Source organism: Hyla sarda, chromosome 2, assembly GCF_029499605.1.
Source record: "Hyla sarda isolate aHylSar1 chromosome 2, aHylSar1.hap1, whole genome shotgun sequence".
NCBI lineage: Eukaryota > Metazoa > Chordata > Amphibia > Anura > Hylidae > Hyla > Hyla sarda.
This window is the reverse complement of record NC_079190.1, coordinates 309181218-309200332: the sequence shown is the minus strand read 5'-3', so window position 1 is coordinate 309200332 and position 19115 is coordinate 309181218. Positions and strand designations below refer to the sequence as shown.

General features: G+C 47.4%; 1 protein-coding gene across 1 annotated transcript in view; it reads left to right on the top strand.

The window, feature by feature from the left end:
- The window catches only part of SCUBE3 (signal peptide, CUB domain and EGF like domain containing 3), a 1482089-nt gene that overhangs the window by 1285811 nt on the left and 177163 nt on the right, over positions 1–19115 (top strand). The gene's annotated exons all lie outside the window — the stretch shown is intronic.

Genomic DNA, 19115 nt, shown 5'->3' with positions numbered 1-19115 from the left:
GGTCTATGATGTGATTGGCTGCTTTCATGTGTCAGTCAGCATAAAGGCCAATAGGACATAGCCAGGGACACAGTAAAAAGGCCACTGATGTAACCCACCACGTTCACAGCGCTGAGAAGTTGTGCAACGAGCAGGCACAGAGAGGGAGAGAGGCAGACATAGGGACGTGGGGGCTATTTATCAAGAATGGTGTAGGTGAACGTCTTTTTACCCCATTAATTCATGTGGTGGAAACTGTGTACATGCACCACTGTCACGATGCCGGCTGGCAGGTAGTGGATCCTCTGTGCCAGAGAGGGATTGGCGAGGACCGTGCTAGTGGACCGGTTCTAAGTCACTACTGGTTTTCACCAGAGCCCGCCGCAAAGCGGGATGGTCTTGCTGCGGCGGTAGTGACCAGGTCGTATCCACTAGCAACGGGTCACCTCTCTGACTGCTGATGATAGGCGAGGTACAAGGGAGTAGACAGAAGCAAGGTCGGACGTAGCAGAAGGTCGGGGGCAGGCGGCAAGGTTCGTAGTCAGGGTGGATAGCAGAAGTTCTGGTACACAGGCTTTAGACACACAATACGCTTTCACTAGGCACAAGGGCAACAAGATCCGGCAAGGGAGTGCATGGGAGGAGGTTAGATATAGTCAGGGACCAGGTGGAAGCCAATTAAGCTAATTGGGCCAGGCACCAATGATTGGTGCACTGGCCCTTTAAGTCTCAGGGAGCTGGCGCGCGCGCGCCCTAGAGAGCGGAGCCGCGCGCGCCAGCACATGACAGCAGGGGACGGGAACGGGTAAGTGACCTGGGATGCGATTCGCGAGCGGGCGCGTCCCGCTGTGCGAATCGCATCCCCAACGGCCATGACAGTGCAGCGCTCCCGGTCAGCGGGACTGACCGGGGAGCTGCAGGGAGAAAGACGCCGTGAGCGCTCCGGGGAGGAGCGGGGACCCGGAGCGCTAGGCGTAACAACCAGATTTATTACATGGTGCAGGGCAAGTGATAAATCTGGTGCTGATCACTTTGTATGGTGCCCCCTCCGACTTTTTGTGTGACTTTTTATAACGTGTGACAAAATGTGTGACTATTTAATTGTTCTGTTTGCAGTCAGTTTTGTTAGCCAAGTCAGGGCTGGTGTAGATTTGCACCTAATTTTGCGCAGTTGCAACAAAAGATGCGACAAACTGAAAAGTTGCACATCATGATTTCCTTACCACTGTATGATGAAAATTGAAATCATGACTTGGTATGTTCTTTTACAAAAACCTTCTAAAGCAAAAGTCGCAATTAAAAGTCTCAAAATAGCATCTGAGACAAACTGTGAGACAAATATACACCACAAAACCAGGATAAAATCAGTGATAAATTCCCCCCAGTTAGTGGTTAGAAAGAGAAGATTAGAAAGAGGAAAGAAATAGGTACAGTTAGTGATTAGAAAAATAGACCATTTGTGTGTGTGAACAGGATTCAATTACATACAAAAAGAATCCTATAGGGGCTCCTATACACCAACACAGCATATAAGGGGACATCCTAACTACAGCCTCTGAAGGGCTCATCTGTTGCTACCACAAATCCAAAGCCTTTCTCAAGGCTTATTCCTGCATATTCCTGAATTGAATAGTGTTCCTGAACCAGCTCCAGTGAGGTGCATTGATCTGTTCCACCCACAAAGCGTATTCAAGTGGCACCTATATATGCCTATAGGGCCTGTAAAGACAGTAGTGATTTGTGACTGTAATAGTGTTCCGGAACCAGCTACAATAGCCAATGAGGTGCAGTGACCTGTGCCACCCACAAAGCATATTCAAGTGGCACCTATATATGCCTATAGGCTGGGGGGGGGGGCCTGAAAACACTCAGGGCCCCTTACCAGAAAAAAAAAGGCAAGGGCCCCCTGCAAGGCTCGGCTGCTGGTCACACTTCTGCCACACCCCTATTCCACCAAAATTCCACACACAAAATAAACTAAAATTTATATATGTAGGAAACACTTTAACATAGGTAAAATAGGTAAAATTATTTCCATGACCAATAATACCGATATACAAGGAGACAATATATACTACCACACAATAACTGGATAATACCGCCATACTGTACTGAACAAAAGTTCTATACACAGACCAGTATACTATACTGGATCTGTATACTATATAAGTGATTATATACATTGCCCATATAGCTGTAGATACCAGCTGTACAGAGATCTGTATACAATATCTGGGACATTTATCAATGTTTTGATGTTTATTTTTTGATGCATAATTTTGCGCAGTGTCACTCATTGCGTCTTTTATTGGTGGAACATTTTCAGATAGTGTCTATTGTTTATTCACTGTGGAGTGAAAAATTCAGTGGACACTTATTTCCTGCGTAAGGTTTGCTTACGCTGTCAAACTTTGCGCATTGCCGAAATTTGTAATGCAAATATAGAACATCAAGGAGTGTCAGAAAGCATTAACTGCTTCTGCCACCAGTCTCTGGGATACTTAAAACCTGTTCCATGTACCTTTTAAAAACAATGTAATGTTTATGGACCGCTTGTGATATTTCCTTTAACCCCTTAAGGACTGAGGGTTTTTCGGTTTTTGCACTTTCGTTTTTTCCTCCTCACCTTTTAAAAATCATAACCCTTTCAATTTTGCACCTAAAAATCCATATGATGGCTTATTTTTTGCGCCACCAATTCTACTTTGCAGTGACATCAGTCATTTTACCCAAAAATCTACAGCGAAACAGAAAAAATAATCATTGTGCGATGAAATTGAAGAAAAAACTTTTGGGGGCTTCCGTTTCTATGCAGTAAATTTTTCAGTAAAATTGACACCTGATCTTTATTCTGTAGGTCCATACGATTAAAATGATTACCTACTTATATCAGTTTGATTTTGTTGTACTTCTGGAAAAAATCGTAAACTACTTGCACGGAAATTTATACATTTAAAATTGTCATCTTCTGACCCCTATAACTTTTTTATTTTTCTGCCTATGGGGGCGTATGGGGGCTAATTTTTTGCACCGTGATCTGACGTTTTTAGCGGTATCATTTTTGTATTGATCGGACTTTTTGATCGCTTTTTATAAATTTTTTCATGACATAAAAAGCGACCAAAAAATATGTTATTTTGGACTTTGGAATTTTTTTGCGCGGACGCCATTGACCATGTGGTTTAATTAATTATATATTTTTATAGTTCGGACATTTACGCACGCGACGATACCACATATGTTTAAATTTATTTTTATTTACATGGTGTTTTTTTTATTTACACTTTTTTTTGCAGTCTTATAGCTCCCATAGGGACCTATAGCACTGCACACACTGATTGCCAGCACTGTTCAATGCAAAGCCATAGCTTTGCAGTGATCAGTGTTTTCGGCGGTCAATTGCTCAAGCCTGCATCTCAGGCTTGGAGCAATTAATCGCCGAAGGGACATGCCGGAGGCAGATAAGAGGACCTCCATTCATGTCCCAGCTGATTGGGACACCGCATTTTCACTGCGGTGGTCCCGTTCAGCTCCACTGAGCAGCCGGGCAGCTTTCACTTTCGTTTTAGATGCGGCGTTCAACTTTGAATGCCGCGTCTAAAGGGTTAATAGTGCGCGGCACTGCTATCGCTGCCGCGCGCTATTAGCCCCGGGTCCCGGCTTCAGATACATGTCGGGACCGACCCGATATGATGCAGGGTCACTGTGTGACCCCGCGTTATATCGCGGGAGCCGGTCAAGGACGTAAATATACGTCCTTGATCGTTAAGGGGTTAAAATATTTTCAAAGGGAAACGGTCCCACAGGAGACCGGTTCGGGGTCTTCGGGTCTCCGCGTCTAAAATATCCAGAAATACTTCCCAGCACATTTCAAACTTTGAACTGTGTAAAATTCAAACACTGTTCTTGATGAGTGCAGGAGATTGCACCTGTGTAGTGTAACCATGGTGACCGTACAGCTAAGGCTACATTCACATGGCTGGCTGTTGTATCAGCCACCTGCATACTCCCGCAGCCAGATTACTACTACTCTCATCATGGAACAGACTCCTTTCCATGTTTAGTAGTAGTAATTACCTGGCTGCGGGAGTCTGCAGGCAGCTGGGGAGGCTATATTAGTCTTTTCCATTTAGGGGTAGTAGTACAGGGGATAAGGGATTGATGGCACCGAGTCTCACTTCTGAGACTCATTGGCCCCAGTGTGCTTATCCTTATTCCCCCCAGTGTCCTTATTTCCCCTCCCACTGCCTGCTCCTCATCTTTTTGGAGCAGGACAGCAGCAGGGACATGTCGGGAACCGGCGGCGGTGAATGTATGAATGAAACCGACATGTCCCGCATGTAGGCTTCATTCATTCATTCACCGCCGCTGCCCGTCATGTCTCCGCTGCTGCCCTGCTCCTCCCCGACGGTGAGGAGCAGCAGAGATTAGACATGTCCCGGCAGTGTGCTCTTTGCGGTAGGAGCAGGGCAGCAGTGGGGACATGTCGGGCATCGGCGATGAATGAATAAATTGTCGGTGGGACATGTCGGCTTCATTCATTCACCACCACCAGTTCCCGACATGTCCCTGCTGCTGCCCTGCACTAAGAAGATGAGGAGCAGGCAGCGGGAGGGGAAATAAGGACACTGGAGGGTTATAAGTATAAGAACACTGGGGCCAATTAATTATTATTAACACACTGGAGCCAATGAATTATTATAAACACACTGGGGCCAATAAATTATTATAAACACACTGGGGCCAATAAATTATTATAAACACACTGGGGCCAATGAATTATTATAAATATGCATGGGGGCATACATTTGGGGGTCAAAGTAGTAGTTTAAAAACTACGCCAGGAGCCCTGAATGGCTCCTCGGTGCTGGCCATTCAGGGCTCCCAGCGGGGGAGTTTCAAAATGAAAGTTTACACAGTAGTGCATACATTGCAGGGGAGCGCAGCATGTTACCTGCTCCCCTGCTTTATAACTGCTGATCGCATCAGGTCTCAGAAGTGAGACCCGGTGCAAACAGACTCTGTTCCATGATGGGGGTAGTAGTACAAACACTAATGTAGCCTCCTCAGCCGCCGGCAGACTCCAGCAGCTGGGGGAACTACTACTCCCATCATGGAAATGAGACTGTTCCTGATGGGAGTAGTAGTAGTGCCTCAGCACTGCAGGAGACTGCTGATGTCACCTCTTCTGAGCATGCTCAGAAGTAATAACAGTTAAAGGAGTAGTCCAGTGGTGACACTAAGGATAGGGGATAAGTTGCAGATCGCGGGGGGTCCGACCGCTGGGGCCCCCCGCGATCTCCTGTATGGAGCCCCAACAGCCCGCGGGAAGGGGGCGTGTCGATCTCCGGCCGACACGCCCCCTCAATACAACTCTATGGCAGAGCCGAAGCGCTGCCTTCGGGAATCTCCGGCTCTGCCATTGAGATGTATTGAGGGGGCGTGTTGGCCGCCGCTTCGTGCGGGGGTCGACACCCACTATCTGGCCTTAGAGCCAGGCCCCCGTACAGAGAGATCGCAGGGGGCCCCAGCGGTCGGACCCCCCGCGATCTCAAACTTAAGTTTTTCACCACTGGACTACCCCTTTAAGAAAAGGATATTATAAACCTGGGGCAAATGGATAGCATTAAAGGTTCATCCATTTACCATAGACTTCAATGTTAAGTTCATAATAACCGTTTCTATTCTGTTATTTTTGACGGGAGAAAAAATACTGCTTTTCTCCCGTCAAAAAAACGGAACAGGAAACAAACGTGTGCAAACGGATGATAAAGAATTGTAAAAAAATGTTAGATTTTCCTAGTCCTAATGATGGAAAATATGGATTTTTATTAAAGACAGGAGATGAACATTATTGCATTTTGTACTCTTTCTTTACTTAAAGTAGCAAACAAATAGTTAACAGAATATGAAAAGAAAAAACTTGAACAGTACAGCTGAACATGCTGTGGTATCTTAACAGCCAATAAGAATAGGACATAGGTAATATGAGCAGGTGACATCCTATAATATTCCTCTTTCTTTGATGAAACAGTTCATTACAATAAATAGGAAGTCCATAAAGATGTTCTAGAAGCTGAAGTAGATGAATTGGAGGAACAAAACGGAGAACTGAAGAAATTAAGATCTAGAAGCCAAACACCATATATGGATGTAGAAGAACAATCAAAATATATAAAGTAGAAGAATGTGGAGTATTGGATGCAATCATGCCATTAACCCCTTAAGGACGCAGCCCATTTGGGCCTTAAAGGGGTACTCCGGTGAAAACCTTTTTTCTTTTAAATTAACTGGTGGCAGAAAGTTAAACATATTTGTAAATTACTTCTATTAAAAAATCTTAATCCTTCCTGTACTTATTAGCTGCTGAATACTACAGAGGAAATTCTTTTCTTTTTGGAATGCTCTCTGATGACATCACGAGCACAGTTGTCTCTGCTGACATTATTATAATAATAATAACGCTTTATTTATTGTTGTCCTTAGTAGGATTTGAACCCAAGTCCCCAGCACTGCAAGGCAGCAGTGCTAACCACTGAGCCACCATGCTGCCCTTAGCATACATCTGCTATGCATGGTTTCTAAAATGGACAGAGATGTCAGCAGAGAGCACTGTGCTCGTGATGTCATCAGTGTTCCAAAAAGAAAGGAATTTCCTCTGTAGCATTCAGCAGCTAATAAGTACTGGAAGGATTAAGATTTTTTAATAGAAGTCATTTACAAATATGTTTAACTTTCTGCCACCAGTTGATTTAATAGAAAAAAGGTTTTCACCGGAGTACCCCTTTAAGGACGCAGACAATTATTACCGTATTTATCGGCGTATAACAAAAAATTTAACATAAAATTTTTTGCCTAAAGTCTATGTGCGTGTTTTACGCCGATACCGCCCAAGGCAGGGGGAGAGAGGCCGTCGCTGCCCGCTTCTCTCCCCCTGCCTTCCCTGGGGTCTAGAGCCCTACTGCCGGCCCTTCTCACCCCCTGGCTATCGGTGCCCGTTCTGTCCCCCTGACTATCGGTACCGGCGCCGATAGCCAGGGGGAGAGAAGGGGCAGCGGCACCCATTGCCGGTGCCGCTGCCCCGTTGCCTCCCCCCATCCCCGGTGGCATAATTACCTGAGTCGGGTCCGCGCTGCTGCAGGCCTCCGGCGTGCGTCCCCTTCGTCGTTGCTATGTGCTGCACGGCGCGGCGCATGACGTCAGTGCGCCGCGCCGTGCATAGCAACGACGCAGGGGACGCACGCCGGAGGCCTGCAGCAGCGCGGACCCGACCCAGGTAATTATGCCACCGGGGATGGGGGAGGCAACGGGGCAGCGGCGCCGGCAATGGGTGCCGCTGCCCCTTCTCTCCCCCTGGCTGTCGGCGCCGCTTCTCTCCCCCTGGCTATCGTGTAAATATAAGAAATATTACACGAAATATTACACGACAATCATATAAGGTTCAGGTTTAACTCCTTGGGGACGGAGCCCATTATAACCCTAAGGACGGGAGCATTTTTTGCAATTCTGACCACTGTCACTTTAAGCATTAATAACTCTGGGATGCTTTTAATTTTCATTCTGATTCCGAGATAGTTTTTTCGTGACATATTCTACTTTATGTAAGTGGTAAATTTTTGTCGATACTTGCATAATTTCTTGGAAAAATCCCAAAATTTGATGAAAAAATTGAAAATTTTGCATTTTTCTAACTTTGAAGCTCTCTGCTTGTAAGGAAAACAGACATTCCAAATAAATGATATACTGATTCACAAATACTATTATGGACATTTATCAATGGGTTTAGTCAGGTTTTCTTTACTATAATTGTCGTAAAATTGTCGCAACTGCGACTATGCGATTTTCCGTGCGACAGTTTGACTGGAAAGCGAAGTTTTCCAAAAATTAACTACGTAGTAATAATTTTAAAATGGACTACTGGTAGTCAGGTATTTATTAACTGCGACAGTAGCAACTGCGCAAAAAAAAGACGCAACAGGGTTAAAAATTGACTAAATTTACTCCAGCTCAAACATGGAGCAGAAAAAGCTACTACCAAAGTAAAAAAGGGAAAATTGCTTACGTGAAAGAAAATTATCAACAGGCTGAAACCAGTTGATAAATAAGTCACACATAAGCAAAAAAAAGTAAGGAAAAAATTACTAAAAAAAAGAATACATAAGCAAACATTGATAAATGTCCCTCAATATGTCTACTTTATGTTTGCATCATAAAGTTGACATGTTTTTACTTTTGGAAAACATCAGAGGGCTTCAAGTTTCAGAAGCAATTTTCCAATTTTTCACAAAATTTTCAAAATCTAAATTTTTCAGGAACCAATTCAGTTTTGAAGTGAATTTGAAGGGCCTTCATATTAGAAATTCCCCATAAATTACCCCATTATAAAAACTTCACACCTCAAAGTATTCAAAATGACATTCAGAAAGTTTGTTTACCCTTTAGGTGTTTCACAGGAATAGCAGCAAAGTGAAGGAGAAAATTCTAAATCTTAATTTTTTACATTCGCATGTTCTTGTAGACCCAGTTTTTGAAATTTTACAAGGAGTAATAGGAGAAAAAGCCCCCCAAAATTTGTAACCCAATTTCTCTCGAGTAAGGAAGTACCTCATATGTGTATGTCAAGTGTTCGGCGAGCGCAGTAAAGGGCTCAGAAGGGAAGGAGCGACAATGGGATTTTGGAGAGTGAATATTGCTGAAATGGTTTTTGGGGGCATGTCACATTTAGGAATCCCCAATGGTGCCAGAACAGTAGAAAAACCCAACATGGTATACTATTTTGGAAACTGCACCCCTCAAGGCACATAACAAGGGGTCCAGTGAGCCTTAACACCCCACAGGTGTTTGACGACTTTTCGTTAAATTCGGATGTGTAAATGAAAAAAAAAAATTTGCACTAAAGTGCAGTGTTTTTCCCCAAATTTACCATTTCTACAAAGGGTAATGGAAGAAAAATCCCCCCAAAATTTGTAATGCAATTTCTCCCGAGTACGGAGATACCCCATATGTGGCCCAAAACTGTTGCCTTGAAATACGACACGGCTCTGAAGTGAGAGAGCGCCATGCGCATTTGAGGCCTAAATTAGGAATTTGCAATAGGGGTGGAACCAGTTACAAGGATGGGGCTTGTCTCCACCAAAACTCTACAGCAGTGTTTCCCAAACACGGTGCCTCCAGCTGTTGCAAGACCCCCAGCCTGCCAGGACAGTCTATGGCTGTCCGGCAACACTGGGAGTTGTGGTTTTGCAACAGCTGCATGTGTTGTTTAGGAAACACTGCCGTATGAGACATTTTTTCATTTTTATTGGGGGGGGGGGGGGGCGACGTGTAAGGGGGTTACATAGTTACATAGTTAGTACGGTCGAAAAAAGACATATGTCCATCAAGTTCAACCAGGGAATTGAAGGGTAGGGGTGTGGCGCGATATTGGGGAAGGGATGGGATTTTATATTTCTTCATAAGCATTAATGCTATTTTGTTCCAGGAATGTATCTAACCCTGTTTTAAAGCTATTAATTTTTCCTGCTGTGACCAGTTCCTGAGGTAGACTGTTCCATAAGTTCACAGTTCTCATGGTAAAGAAGGCGTGTCGCCCCTTGAGACTAAACTTTTTCTTCTCCAGACGGAGGGAGTGCCCCCTCGTCCTTTGGGGGGGGTTTAACCTGGAACAGTTTTTCTCCATATTTTTTGTATGGGCCATTTATATACTTATATACATTTATCATATCCCCCTTAAACGTCTCTTCTCAAGACTAAACAATTGTAACTCCTTTAATCGCTCCTCATAGCTAAGATGTTCCATGCCCCATATTAGTTTAGTCGCGCGTCTCTTTGGACAGGTGACCAAAACTGAACAGCATATTCCAATTGAGGCCGTACCAATGCTTTATAAAGGGGGAGTATTATGTCCCTGTCCCTCGAGTCCATGCCTCTTTGGATACATGACAATATCCTGCTGGCTTTGGAAGCAGCAGCCTGACATTGCATGCTATTCTATAGTCTGTGATCCACAAGTACACCCAGATCCTTCTCTACCAGTGACTCTGCCAGTTTAATCCCCCCTAAGACATACGACGCATGCAGGTTATTAGTACCCAGATGCATAACGTTACATTTATCCACATTAAACCTCATTTGCCGAGTTTATACCCAGACACTTAGTCTATCCAAGTCATCTTGTAACCTATACACATCCTCTATAGACTGTACCGTGCTACAAAGCTTGGTGTCATCTGCAAAGATAGAAACAGAGCTGTCAATGCCAGCCTCTATATCATTGATAAATAAATTAAACAACAGTGGGCCCAGTACAGAACCCCTCAGGGGCGGACACAGACAACAGAGGGCCCCTGTGCAAAGAATGTGCCTGGCCCCCCCCCAAAAAAAAAGTAATATGCCATAAAATTGCACTGCAACTCACATTAATCTGCATTAGGTAGGCAGCAGTTCCCCCACATTAGGTAGCATAGTTTCCTCACATTATGTAGCATATATTCCCCACATTTGTTAGCATTGCATAATTTCCCCACATTAGGTAGCGTAGCATATATTCCCCACATTAGGTAGCATAGCATATATTCCCCACATTAGGTAGCATAGATTCCCCACATAAGGTAGTGTAGGATAACCCCAACAAACAAACACACACACACTCTCACTCACCCACACACTCTTACCTTGCCTGCACTACTTACATCTGCCTGAGAGGACTTCCTGGCAGAGGTGTGCGCTATAAGTGACGTTATCGAACGCTCTGCGCTGGACGTCAGGGTCCAGGTGCTTGCGATGACGTCACTCACCGCACGCACCTCAGCCAGGAAGTCCCCATGGGCAGATGTAAGTAGCAGTTTAGTGACTGGGCAAGACTGGTTTCCCTGTCATATGTGCACTGGCAGGGCTGCCATCAGAAATTTCGGGGCCCCTTACACAACTCAAGGCCTGAGACCCCCACCGATCACCTTGGTTGAAGTGGTTCTCCAGCTGTTGGAAAGCTAAAACTCCCATCATGTCTGAAGAGCCTCTGGCAATGGGAGTTGTAGTTTTGTAACAGCTGAAGAGACACAGATTGGACACAGTTTTACCCATCATCACTGCAGAACTTACAAGTGACTACAGCTCTGATGGGACAGTCATAAGAACACACAATGATGTCAGTGACCTGAGTGACGTCTTCTGACTTAAGTGATATCTTCTCTGTAATCTTTTCTTCTTCATCTCGTCCAGAGACCAGGTCTTCCTCCAGCTCCATCTTCTCTGCAGAGTCTGACATCCGGACATCATTGGCTCCTCACTTTGTCAGCAGATCCTCATCCTCTGCATGAAGACAATAATCATTATAACCTTGCCAGAAAGTGTAACCTAAATAAAATACTGCCCCACACTGTACCCTGAATATAATCCTGCCACACACTGTACCCTGAATATAATCCTGCCACACACTGTACCCTGAATATAATACTGCCACACACTGTACCCTGAATATAATCCTGCCACACACTGTACCCTGAATATAATCCTGCCACACACTGTACCCTGAATATAATCCTGCCACACACTGTACCCTGAATATAATCCTGCCACACACTGTACCCTGAATATAATCCTGCCACACACTGTACCCTGAATATAATCCTGCCACACACTGTACCCTGAATATAATACTGCCACACACTGTACCATGAATAGAATACTGCCATACACTGTACCCACTAAATATAATACTGCTATTCACTGTACCTACTAAATATAATACTGCCCCACACTGTACCCTAAATATAATACTGCCAGACACTGTAACCTGAATATAATACTGCTGTACACTGTACCCACTAAATATAATACTGCTATACACTGTATCCACTAAATATAATACTGCCACACACTGTAACCTAAATATAATACTGCCACACACTGTACCCTGAATATAATACTGCTATACACTGTACCCTGAATATAATAATGCTATACACTGTACCCTGAATATAATACTGCTATACACTGTGCCCACTAAATATAATCCTGCCATACACCGTACCCTGAATATAATACTGCTATACACTGTACCCTGAATATAATACTGCTATACACTGTGCCCACTAAATATAATCCTGCCACACACCGTACTCTGAATATAATACTGCTATACACTGTACCCTGAATATAATACTGCTATACACTGTACTCACTAAATATAATCCTGCCACACACTGTACCCTGAATATAATACTGCTATACACTGTACCCACTAAATATAATCCTGCCACACACTATACCCACTAAATATAATACCTCTTATCCTCTGTGTCCTCATCATTCCTCATCACCCCCATAACCCCTGCCAAACCTCTCCTCAACACTACTATAACCACCCCCGCACCTCTCCTCATCGCTACTATAACCCCCTGCACCTCTCCTCATCAATACTATAACCCCCCACACCTCTCCTCATCACTACTATAACCCCCCGCACCTCTCCTCATCACTACTATAACCCCCCCAGGCACCTCTCATCACTACTATAACCCCCCACACCTCTCCTCATCACTATTATAACCCCCCGCACCTCTCCTTATCACTACTATAACCCCCCCACACCTCTCCTCATCACTACTATAACCCCTGCACCTCTCCTCATCACTACTATAACCCCCCACACCTCTCCTCATCACTACTATAACCCCCCCCACACCTCTCCTCATCACTACTATAATCCCCCTGCACCTCTCCTCATCACTACTATAACCCCCCCTGCATCTCTCACCACCCCCATAACACCCCCCTGCACCTCTCTTCACCCCCATAACACCCTCCTGCACCTCTTATCACCCCCATAACCCCCCCTGCACCTCTCATCACCCCATAACACCCCCCCTCTCATCACCCCCATAACACCACCTGCACCTCTCATAACCCCCATAACACCCCCTGCACCTCTCATCACTCCCATAACCCCCCTGCATCTCTCATCACCCCCATAACCCCCCTGCATCTCTCATCACCCCCATAACCCCCCTGCATCTCTCATCACTCCCATAACCCCCCCTGCATCTCTCATCGCCCCCATAACCCCCCTCTCATCACCCCCATAACCCCCCTGCATCTCTCATCACCCCCATAACCCCCCCTGTATCTCTCATCACCCCCATAACCCCCCTGCATCTCTCATCACCCCCATAACCCCCCTGCATCTCTCATCACCCCCATAACACCCCCCTGCACCTCTCATCACCCCCATAACCCCCCTGCACCTCTCATCACCCCATAACCTCCCCATGCACCTCTCATCACCCCCATAACCTCCCCATGCACCTCTCATCACCCCCATAACACCCCCGTGCACCTCTCATTACCCCCCCATAACCCCCCTCTCATCACCCCTATAACACCCCAAGCACCTGTTCCCCTGCACCTCTCATCACCATTGTAGTCTGCAAACAACATAGCCCCCATCCAACCCCCCCGTTCACTTACCCTGCCGGGGTTCGGTGCAGCTGCTGCTCCTGTCACAGTGTTCCACTGCACGGGGAGGATCCGTCGGGAGGCTGCTGGACTGGAGATCGCGCCGGGACAGGTCAGGTGACTGGAGTAGACGTGCGTGCCTGCGTGGGGCACGTCGACTCCCATCAGCCCCTGGCCTGTCCGGCCCTGCCGTACTTCTTAAGGGGCCTGCGCCCTAGAAAGAGCGGGCCTCATAGTCCTGCGGGCCCCCCAGACTATGAGGCCCGGTCATAGTTCTGACAGGTACCCAGCCAGGAGTCAGTGAGTGACAGTCACAGTCACTCACTGACTAGCCGGAAAAAAAAAAGTACAGGGACGTCCGGGCCTCCCTGAAGCTCTGGGCCCCATACAAGTGTATGGGTTTACCCCCTGATGGTGGCCCTGTGCACTGGGTCCGATGGTAGGACCGGCCCAGCTTGTGAGGGCGGGCCCCCTCACACGCTGGGCCCCTGTGCAGCTGAACCTGCTGCACAGGCGATATGTCCGCCCCTGCCTTGGGGTGCACCACTAATTACCGGGGACCAATCAGAGTACGAATCATTGACCATCACTCTCTGGGTACGATCCATGAGCCAGTGTTCAATCCAGTTACAAACTAAAATTTCCAAACCCAAAGACCTTAACTTACCTGTCAGACATCTATGAGGGACAGTATCAAATGCTTTAGCAAAATCCAGAAACACTATATCCACAGCTATTCCTCTGTCAAGGCTTCTACTCACCTCTTCATATAAGCAAATTAGATTGGTTTGACAACTTCTATCCTTAGTAAACCCATGCAGGTTATCACGTATAATACAATTATCCCCTATGTATTCCTGTATGTAATCCCTTATAAGTCCTTCAAACAATTTACCCACAATGCACGTTAAACTTACCGGTCTATAGTTTCCTGGGGAAGACCTAGAGCCCTTTTTGAAGATTGGCACCTCATTCGCCTTTCGCCAGTCCCTTGGCACAATACCAGACACCAGTGAATCTCTAAATATCATAAACAGGGGTACAGATATAACTGAACTTACCTCTCTAAGAACTCTTGGGTGTAGTCCATCTGGCCCTGGAGATTTGCTTACATTTATATTACTTAACTTACCTTGTACCATCTCTACATTAAGCCAGTTCAGTACATTACATGATGTGTTACCAGCACTGACCTGTCCAATGTCAGCTTCTCCTTCTTCCCTAGTATATACAGAACTAAAGAACCCATTCAGTAGCTCCGCCTTCTCTTGTTCACCCGTGACAACCTCCTCATTATTAAGGGGTCCTACATGCTCTGTCCTTGTTTTTTTTTGCATTTATATATCTAAAAAAAATATTTAGGATTAGTTTTGCTTTCTTTGGCCACCTGTCTCTCATTTTGAATTTTTGCTGTTTATTTTTACAGATTTTATTAAGCTCTTTGTACTGTTTAAATGTTATAGCTGACCCATCAGATTTGTATTTTTTGAAGGCTATTTTTTTGTTGTTTATTGCTCTTTCAACATCATTTGTCAACCATGTAGGATTTAGTTTTAATCGTTTATATTTGTTCCCCTTTGGTATATATTTAGCTGTATAGTTATTTAGAGTTGATTTAAAGATGTCCCATTTCCCTTTTGTATCAGTATTTGAGAACACCGCCCCCCAGTCTATGTCCTGTAGTGCAGCTCTCAGCCCAGGGAAGTTTGCCTTTTTAAAGTTATATGTTTTTGCCTTCCCCGTCTGTCTTTGTTTTCTACATTTTAAGTCAAAAGTAACTATATTGTGGTCGCTATTACCAAGGTTTTCCCTCACAGTTACATTACCAAGCAGCTCTGCGTTGTTGGAAATCATCAGATCCAACAAGGCATCACTTCTTGTTTGGTCCTCCACAAACTGGCCCATAAAATTATCCTGCAATAAATTTAGGAATTGTCGCCCCTTTGTAGTTTTAGCCAACCCCGGACCACAATCTATATCTGTATAGTTAAAATCTCCCATTATTACCACTGTACCTGCCCGGGCGGCCCTCTCTATTTGTTTATGCAGCCGACCTTCTATCTCTTCAGTGATATTAGGGGGTCTGTAGATTACACCAAGTATTATTTTTTCAGTATTTCCCTCCTTTTGTAATTCTACCCACAGTGATTCCACATCCTCAGAATCATCACACACTATGGCATCGTTCACACTTACTTTCATACCACTTCTAACATACAGACAGACTCCTGTAGTGTTTCACTTTTTATTATTTGTTAGTGTAGTGTAGTGTTTTTAGGGTACATTCACACAGGCAGGGGTTCACAGTAAGTTTCCTTGAAGGAAACCCACTGTAAACCCGCCCGTGTGAATGTACCCTGTACATTCACATGGGGTGGGGCGCCCCAAACCTTCAGCTGTGGCAAAATGACAACTCCCAGAATGCACTGACAGACCTCACATGCTGGGAGTTGTAGTTTTACAACAGCTGTAGGCACACTGGTGGGGAACCACTGAGTTAGAAAACAGACTCTAGCTCGGTGATTCCAACCCATGTGCCTCCAGCTGTTGCAAGACTAGAACTCCCAGCATGTACGGTCCGCCAGTGCACTCTGGGAGTTGTAGTTTTGCAACAGCTGGAGGCACACGGGTTGGAATCACTGAGTTAGGAAACAGACTCTAGCTCAGTGTTTCCCAACCAGCGTGCCTACAGCTGTTGCAAAACTACAATTCCCAGCACGGCCAGACAGTCAGGGATGCTGGGTGTGTAGTTCTGCAATATCTGGCCCATCAGATGTTTCAGAACTACAACTCCCAGCATGCCTGGACAGTCTGAGCATGATAAGAGTTGTAGTTATACAACAACTGGGGAAGAACAGTTTGGAGACCGATAAGTAGTGGCCTCCAAACTGTAGCCCTGTAGCCTAGACTGTCCAGGCATGCTGGGAGTTGTAGTTCTGCAACATCTGAAGGACCAGATATTGCAGAACTACATGCCCAGCATCCCTGACTGTCTGGCCGTGCTGGGAATTGTAGTTTTGCAACATCTGGAGGGCTACAGTTTGGGGACCACCATATATTGGTCTCCAAACTGTGCCACTTCAGATGTTGCAAAACTACAACTCCCAGCATGTCCAGACAGTCAGTGCATGCTGAAAGTTGTAGTTTTGCAACATCTGGAGGAGCGCAGTTTAGAGACCACTACACAGTGGTCTCCAAACTGTGACCCTCCAGATGTTGCAAATCTACAACTCCCAGCATGCCCACACAGCCTTTGGCTGTGTGGGCATGCTGGGAGTTGTAGTTTTACAGCTTTTAGAAGGCCACAGTGAAGATCACTTATCGCGATCTTCACTGCAGCCTTCTCCACGGCACTTTCCGTCTGCTGTTCCACCTGCTGCAGCCGCTGCTCCGGGATGCCGCCTCCGCCGCCTCCCTAGGTCCGGGTAAGCCGGACCATGCTCCCTCCTCGCCGCCCGTGTTCCCCCCCCCGCTCTGCACCGACTTCGATCGGTGGGCAGAGCGGGGGGAAATGAACTCTAACCCCCCGCCCCCCTCCTGCCATTGGTGGTCAGCCTGACCGACCAATGGCAGGGGATAGGAGGGGGTGGCAACACTGCCACCTCGCTTCTATCCTTTAGGCTGGTCAGACCTGTCTCTGACAGGTCCGATCATGCTTATTTTCCGGGAAATCGGGTCACCAGTGACCCGATTTGCCCGGATCGCGGCAAAACGCAGGTCTGAATTGATCTGCGATTTGCTGTGATCGCCGACATGGGGGGGTCTCAGGACCCCCCTAGGCATTGCCACGGGATGCCTGCTGATAGATATCAGCAGTCATCCCGGTCCGATCACCGCCCGGCGAGCTTAGGTGATCGGAAATACGGAGGGCGTATGGATACACCCTCCATCCTTAAGTGACGGGACACGAGGGCGTATGCATACACCCTTTGTCCCCAATGAGTTAAAATAAAAAGTCTTAAAAGTGGATTCAGAATACCAATCTTCAGCTTTAAAGGGGTATTCCAGGCAAAACCTTTTTTATATATATATCAACTGGCTCCGGAAAGTTAAACAGATTTGTAAATTACTTCTATTAAAAAATCTCAATCCTTCCAATAGTTATTAGCTTCTGAAGTTTTCTGCCCGTGGTGCCGCGGGATTTTGCCGTGATTTTTTTTATTTTTTACTATTATTTTTTTTTAAATGTCCCGCCCCGGCCTGACGGCGCAGGGGGGAAGGGAAGTCTGCGTGCGCAGTGCGCGTACAGCATCCCCCTGCATCTCCTGTGTTCCCCTCCGTCTGCCGCGTGACCCGTGTTCCCCTCCTTCCCCCCTCTGTTCCCTGTGTCCCCCGCGTCCCCCTCCTTCACTCTCCGTCTCCTGCGTCCCCCTCTCCCTTGCGGCGCAGTGAGCCGGATATGGTGCCTGCCTGGGGCGGAACGAGCTGCACCTGCGCCGGACTCCCGTGCCTCCTGTGGAACTGCAAGCTGCGCGGGCCGGCTTGCTTAAGGTACCGTAACCTTTCAACCACTCTGTTCAACTTCTCAACCCTGTCTAAATCCCCCCACCGTCACCCAGGTCCACCCTCTACCCCCCCCCCCGACCCCATCACTCATGTCCACCCCCCCTGTCAGCCATGTCTGCCTTGTCTACCTCCCTGTCCATCTCTATCACCCATGTCCACCCCCCCCTGTCACCCATGTAATCCCTCCCTGTCACCCATGTAATCCCTCCCTGTCACCCATGTAATCCCTCCCTGTCACCCATGTCCACCCCCCCATCACCCATGTCCACCCCCCCGTCACCCATGTCCACCCCCCCGTCACCCATGTCCACCCCCCCCGTCACCCATGTCCACCCCCCCCGTCACCCATGTCCACCCCCCCGTCACCCATGTCCACCCCCCCGTCACCCATGTCCACCCCCCCAGTCACCCATGTCCACCCCCCAGTCACCCATGTCCACCCCCCCAGTCACCTATGTCCACCCCCCCCTGTCACCCATGTCCACCCCCCCCTGTCACCCATGTCCACCCCCCCTTGTCACCCATGTCCACCCCCCCGTCACCCATGTCCACCCCCCCTGTCAGCCATGTCCGCCTGGTCCACCTCCCTGTCCATCTCTATCACCCATGTCCACCCCCCCCCGTCACCCATGTAATCCCCCCTGTCACCCATGTCCACCCCCCCCTGTCACCCATGTCCACCCCCCCATCACCCATGTCCACCCCCCCTGTCAGCCATGTCCGCCTGGTCCACCTCCCTGTCCATCTCTATCACCCATGTCCACCCCCCCCTGTCACCCATGTCCACCCCCCCGTCACCCATGTCCACCCCCCCGTCACCCATGTCCACCCCCCCGTCACCCATGTCCACCCTCCCTGTCACCCATGTCCACCCCCCCGTCACCCATGTCCACCCCCCCTGTCAGCCATGTCCGCCTGGTCCACCTCCCTGTCCATCTCTATCACCCATGTCCACCCCCCCCTGTCACCCATGTCCACCCCCCCATCACCCATGTCCACCCCCCCCCCGTCACCCATGTCCACCCCCCACGTCACCCATGTCCACCCCCCACGTCACCCATGTCCACCCTCCCTGTCACCCATGTCCACCCCCTCAGTCACCCATGTAATCCCTCCCTGTCACCCATGTCCACCCCCCTGTCACCTATGTCCACCCCCCCCTGTCAGCCATGTCC